Source organism: Mus caroli, unplaced genomic scaffold (assembly GCF_978045245.1).
Source record: "Mus caroli unplaced genomic scaffold, Mus_caroli_1 scaffold_7, whole genome shotgun sequence".
Taxonomy (NCBI): domain Eukaryota; kingdom Metazoa; phylum Chordata; class Mammalia; order Rodentia; family Muridae; genus Mus; species Mus caroli.
The window spans coordinates 91333494-91340000 of NW_028227262.1; positions in this window are offsets into that span (position 1 = coordinate 91333494).

Genomic DNA, 6507 nt, shown 5'->3' on the forward strand with positions numbered 1-6507 from the left:
ACAAAGAATCAACAAAACCAGAAGCTGGTTCTTTGGGAAAATCAATGAGATAGAGGTTTTGTATATTATCATGGTGGGGATTGTGGTGGCATACAGGCAAACATGGTAGCTGAGAGTTCATTATCCAGTTCTGCAAGCAGTAGGTAGAAAGAGCCAATGGGCCTTCCTTAGGTTTTTTTTTAAAACATCAAAGCCTATCTCCAATAATACACTTTCTCCAACAAAGCCACCCTCTTAAGCCTTTCAGATAATGCCACTGCCTGGTGATCAAATATTCAAATCTAAGAGTCTATCAGGCCTTTCTTTTTCAACCACTACATTTAGCATAGGGCTTCTGATTTTGAGGGATTATTTTACTTAATATGTCTCCTGTGTTCTAAGGGAAATTTAGGGGATTATCTTTCAGCCATAGGACAGAATAGACAGTTTTTTTTCTTTTTGGAACTCCACTTGATAGCTCCAAAGCCTTACAGAAAAAAAAAAAACAAAAAAAAAACTTGATGCCATATCGGAAAGAGACAATCATATTTTTGTTATGTCAAGGAATACATTTTTTTAAAGTAAAGCTTGACTTCTCCAGATTTAGATTCTTTGAGGTACTGACCTTGCCTGTTACGAAGTTGAGTCCTTGCCATTAAGGTAGGTGACAGCAGATGCTGGCGAGGATGTGGAGAAAGAGGAACACTCCTCCATTGTTGGTGGGATTGCAAGCTAGTACAACCACTCTGGAAATCAGTCTGGCAGTTTCTCAGAAAATTGGACACAGTACTACCGGAGGATCCAGCAATACCTCTCCTGGGCATATACCCAGAAGATGTTCCAACCGGTAAGAAGGACACATGCTCCACTATGTTCATAGCAGCCTTATTTATAGCCAGAAGCTGGAAAGAACCCAGATGCCCCTTAACAGAGGAATGGATACAGATAATGTGGTACATTTACACAATGGAGTACTACTCAGCTATTAAAAAGAATGAATTTATGAAATTCCTAGGCAAGTGGATGGACCTGGAGGGCATGATCCTGAGTGAGGTAACCCAATCACAAAGGAACTCACACAATATGTACTCACTGATAAGTGGATATTAGATATTAGCCCAGAAACTTAGGATACCCAAGATATAACATACAATTTGCTAAACACATGAGACTCAAGAAGAATGAAGACCAAAGTGTGGACACTTTGCCCCTTCTTAGAATTGGGAACAAAACACCCATGGAAGGAGTTACAGAGACAAAGTTTGGAGCTGTGATGAAAGGATGGACCATCTAGAGACTGCCATATGCAGGGATCCATCCCATAATCAGCTTCCAAACACTGACACCATTGCATACACTAGCAAGATTTTGTTGAAAGGACCCAGATAGAGCTGTCTCTTCTTGTGTCTGTTCCTCTTGTGAGACTATGCCGGGGCCTAGCAAACACAGATGTGGATGCTCACAGTCAGCTATTGGATGGATCACAGGGCCCCCAATCGAGGAGCTAGAGAAAGAACCCAAGGAGCTAAAGGGATCTGCAACCCTATAGGTGGAACAACATTATGAACTAACCAGCATCCCAGAGCTCTTGACTCTAGCTGCATATGTATCAAATGATGGCCTAGTTGGCCATCACTGGAAAGAGAGGCCCATTGGACTTGCAAACTTTATATGCCCCAGTACAGGGGAATGCCAGGGCCAAAAAGTGGGAGTGGGTGGGTAGGGGAGTGGGGGGGGAGGGTACGGGGGACTTTTGGGATAGCATTGGAAATGTAAATGAGGAATATACCTAATAAAAAATATTTTTTAGAAAAGGTATATCTGGAATAGGATGCTAGTTCCCAGGAAGCTTTCAATTGGTTCTTACAAACCAAAGTAATTCTTGAATTGAGGAATGTATGCTACCGCTGACTCTCAGCTCTATTGATTTTCCTGGCTATTCCACATTTCTCGCTATTTTTTTAAACTCAAGCCTGGCATGAAGTCTAATCTTTGATGTCAATGTGACTGCATCTGAAAGCAACTAAAATCCAAGATTCTGGGCATTCCGATGAGGGATTTCCTTAATCAGACAACTTGAATTCAGAAGACCTATAGTAAACCTTATGGTGGTAGCTCATATTAAAAAAACATGGAAGTGGGAAGCTTTGCCTCTTTCCTGCTGGCCTTCACTTTCACTGGCAAGTTTATCTATCCTGTTCCTGAGCCATTCAGTCTCCGGTTTTAGAATCTACTTCTTTGGGATTCCAGAGCAGACTGAAAACTGGCAGCTCTATAGGACCTCCCTGGGATTCCAGCACTAGATTGAGACTGCACAGACATCTACTCTCAGGGGCTGAACAAATATTGCATGTTTGACCTTTCTATTGCAGACATGTAAATATGTATTGTTATTATATTATATTATATTATATTATATTATATTATATATTTACTATATTGTATCAACTCTTTTCATTTAGGGAATCATGGCTTATATTGCCAGTAAATAAGGGAAGAAAATGTTTAAAAGTATAGAAGTATAAAATTTTGGGGGGTGTTGTTATTGTTTTGTTTGTTTGTTTTCGAGACAGGGTTTCTCTGTGTAGCCCTGGCTGTCCTAGAACCCACTCTGTAGACTAGGCTGGCCTTGAACTCAGAAATTCGCCTGCCTCTACCTCCTTCAATTTCTCGTATGGTAAGTGTTCATCCAAAATCAAAAAGCTAGGAAGCCTAAAGATGTCATGGAAGGTCGTAGTAAGTTACTTGAGGTATATAAATAATGAAACTGATGGTATATATAATATTTTCTGAGATCAAAGCTGAAATTATTAATAGCAAAGTTCTATTTAAATCAGTATATTTCTCTTATGATCTAGTCTTTGTAACATTTACAAGGATTTAAAAATTAAAAAACTGTCTAATCAAGATAATGAAAAACTATTCCTTAACAAAATCAGGATTTATTTGATATGTTTGGTTCTACTTATGCTTTATTAAAATGTTACACTACAGTTGAAAGTATAAGATTGATGTAACTGATGTTCTCAGTGATGAGTAGACATGCTTGGAGGCTTTAATAAGTTTGAACAAGGATGACTTTTGTATAAGCGGAACAAGGATGTTCCAACACTTGGTCTCCAGTTGGTGATGCTGTTTGGGAAGGTTTGGGAATGGCGACCTTGTGGGAGGAAATGTGTTACTATAGACTGGAGAGGGATTTGAGATTTTAAAGATTCCATGCCACACTTGGCTTTGTGTTGCAGTTCAAGATGAGCATGGTCCTCTTCCTGCTGCTGCCATGCCATCCTCACCATTATGGACTCCAAACTTGAGGGCCATAAGCCAAAATAAACGTTTGTTTTTGTATAAGTTGCCACAGTCATGGTGTGGCATGTGTTTGAACCAAGTGTTCAAACCTCTGATCTACAGAGGTCATCCTCATTCAAACTCTTACAGCCTCCAAATCTGTTTATTCAACATCCAGAAGGCTACATCACTTTTTATTTTTAACTTTAGTGTTGCATTTAGGTAAAGCTTAAGTAAAACCAAATGTTTAAAGTAAATCTCAATTTTGTTAAGAAATAGTTTTTAAATGATTACAGAAACATAATATAGGAATTCAACCCAGAGAATAGATCATTGCTCTAATGAACCTAACCATATTAGGTTCTGGAGGAATGAAGAAATTTTGGAACTCTGGAAAATAAAAGTAGTTGAATGATGTAAGCAGTGCTTATTGGGCCATCCTTATAGGAAACAGAAAAACAGTAAAGTTGGTAGCAATGTGGACTCTGGAGGCCCAGTGAGGTTTCAGAGGGAACAAGTTCAGCAGCAGAGCTAGAGACAACACCTGTGAGATTTGGCAAAGAATTTGGCTGCCTTTTGCACTTTTCCTAAAAATTGTCTGAGAGTAAATTTAAAGTAACACACTATGTTTTTTTTTATGGAAACAATTTCAAGAAAGCATAATATTTTGTCTGCAACATGGTTATTATTAGCAATAAATGAAAAAGAGCAAGTGGAATAAAAGGGAATACAAATGTAGTTTTGAAGAGAACATGATCACCACTGAACTAAGCATTACAGCCAAGAGCTGAGCATAACTGCTATTAACAAGAGCATCTCTGGGGCTGGTGAGATGGCTCAGCCGTTAAGAGCACTGGATGTCCTTCAAAGGACTGGGGTTCAATTCTCACCAACCACATGGAAGCTCCCAAACTGTAACTCTAACACCTTCACACGGATATATATGCAGGCAAAACACCCATGCACCTAAAATAAGAAATGAATAAACAAACAAATAAATAAATAAGCCCCTGCTCTGCCCTGGAATAAAGGGAAGGCTGTCCTCAGAGCAAAATCCCACTTAGCTAAGCATACAACTTGTGAAACAAAAAGTGTTGAGGAACGTTCTGCTCCTAGAAAATATTATGATGTGGCCAGGAAGTGGAATATTGTGGTTTGAATAGCAATGTCCCCCACAGGCTCGAATGTTTGGATATTCTCAGTTACTGGTTCTGTTTGGGGAGTTCTAAGATATGACGTGGGAGGCAGAATATGAGTGTTTAAAATCTCCATGTTACTTATGGTTCACTCACTGTTTTGTGCTTGCAGTTGTTCAAGATGTGAGCTCTCTGCTTCCTGCTCCTGCTGCCCTGCCTGTCACCATCATATGGACATTTAACTTTCTTAGTTACTTTTCTATTGCTGTAAAAACACACCATGACCAAGGCAACTAATAAGAGAGTTTATTTGGAGCTTACAGTTTCAGAGGGTGAGTCCATGACCATCATGGTGCAGAGCACAGCAGCAGCAGGCAAACATGGCACTGGAGCAGTAGCTGAGAGTTTATATCCTTATTCACCAGCATGAAGGAGAGAGAAGGGGGGCTAACTATGATAGTGTGAACTTTTAACACTTGAAAGGCTAACCCTAATGACACACCTCCAGTGGCCATACCTCCTAGTCCTCCCAAATAGTTCTGTAAACTGGAGACCAAACATTCAAATAGATGAGCCTATGTGGGCCATTCTCATTTGAACCATCACATTACCCTTCTGGACCATAAAACAAAATAAACTCTTTTTGTGTAAGTTGTCTTTGTCATGGTCTTTTATTACAGCAACCAAAAGTAACTAAGTGGGAGGTCTGTACCAATGTAGACAGAAGAACTAAATAGAAGTCACTGTATTCTGATCTTTGCCTTCCAAGGTCAACCAGGCCCCAGGAAATCATGAAGAATCTCTCCTAAGGTCCTGCAGCTCTGTCTCCTTGGTCAGAGAAGCTGTGAAAACCCTGATGTTTGACTCTATTCAACATTCATTCTCCAAAGGGAATAGTCAACATAGAGAAATGGCTACAGTGCTTCTAAAGTGATTTGGTCAGTGAGATCCCAACTCATCTCAACAGATAATACAACTGGTAAACAAACAAACAAAAAACAACCCAATACAAAAAGAACAGGATCCAAAACCAACTGACCCCTGAGTATCATATCCCTAATTTTGACTACTGCATGATCTTAAAGACCATCTACATTTTTTGGCATTTGTCTTAGTTAGGATTTTATTGCTATAAAGAGACACCATGACCAAGATGTATGAAGAAAAACATTTAATTGTGTCTTATAAATTAAAAAACATTTAGTTTAAATACAGTTTCAGAGGTTTAGTCCATTATCACCATGGCAGGAAGCATGGCAGCCTGCAGGCAGACATGGTGCTGCAGAAGGAACTGAGAATTCTACATTTTGATCCAAAAACAGCCAGAAGGAAACTCTTCTATGCAGGCAGCCAGGTCTCGTCCATACTGGATAGAGCCTGAGCATAGGAGGAGACCTCAAAGCCCACCTACACAGTGACACACTTCCTCCAACAAGGCCACAACTCTTAAGAGTGCCATTTCCTATGAACCAAGCATATTCAAATCAACACAGCATCTATACTACAGGAAAGTACTCTATAATCTGTCAAAAGAGATTTGTAAGCATCAACCCAGCCTCAGCACCACTGTCTACAATGGTACGCTGCTTACAAGATATGCTAGTGGAATGGTGACACAAAACTTGTAGGAATTACTAAGCAATATCTTCTTTGACTGACAGTCCACTAGGGAACCCCATGAAAGAGGAGGCAGAAAGAGTTTAAGAAACAGAGGGGGACTACTGGAGAGATGGCACAGCAGTTAAGAACACTGACTGCTCTTCCACAGATCCTGAGTTCAATTCCCAGGGACTACATGGTGGCTCACAACTATCTGTAGCAGAATCCAATGCCCTCTTCTGATGTGTCTGAAGACAGCTACAGCGTATTCACATACAATAAATAAATAAATAAATAAATAAATAAATAAATAAATAAATCTTTCAAAAGAGAGAAAGAGACAGAGATAGAGGAGATAGGGGACATTGAAAAAAAAACCAAAACCCTGTAAACTAACAATGTCTGCACACATATGAACTCAGAGACTGAGGCAGCATGTCCAGGGCCTGCAGAGGTCTGTACCAGATTGGGTCCTAGAGCTGAAAAGAAAGTGAACACATGACCC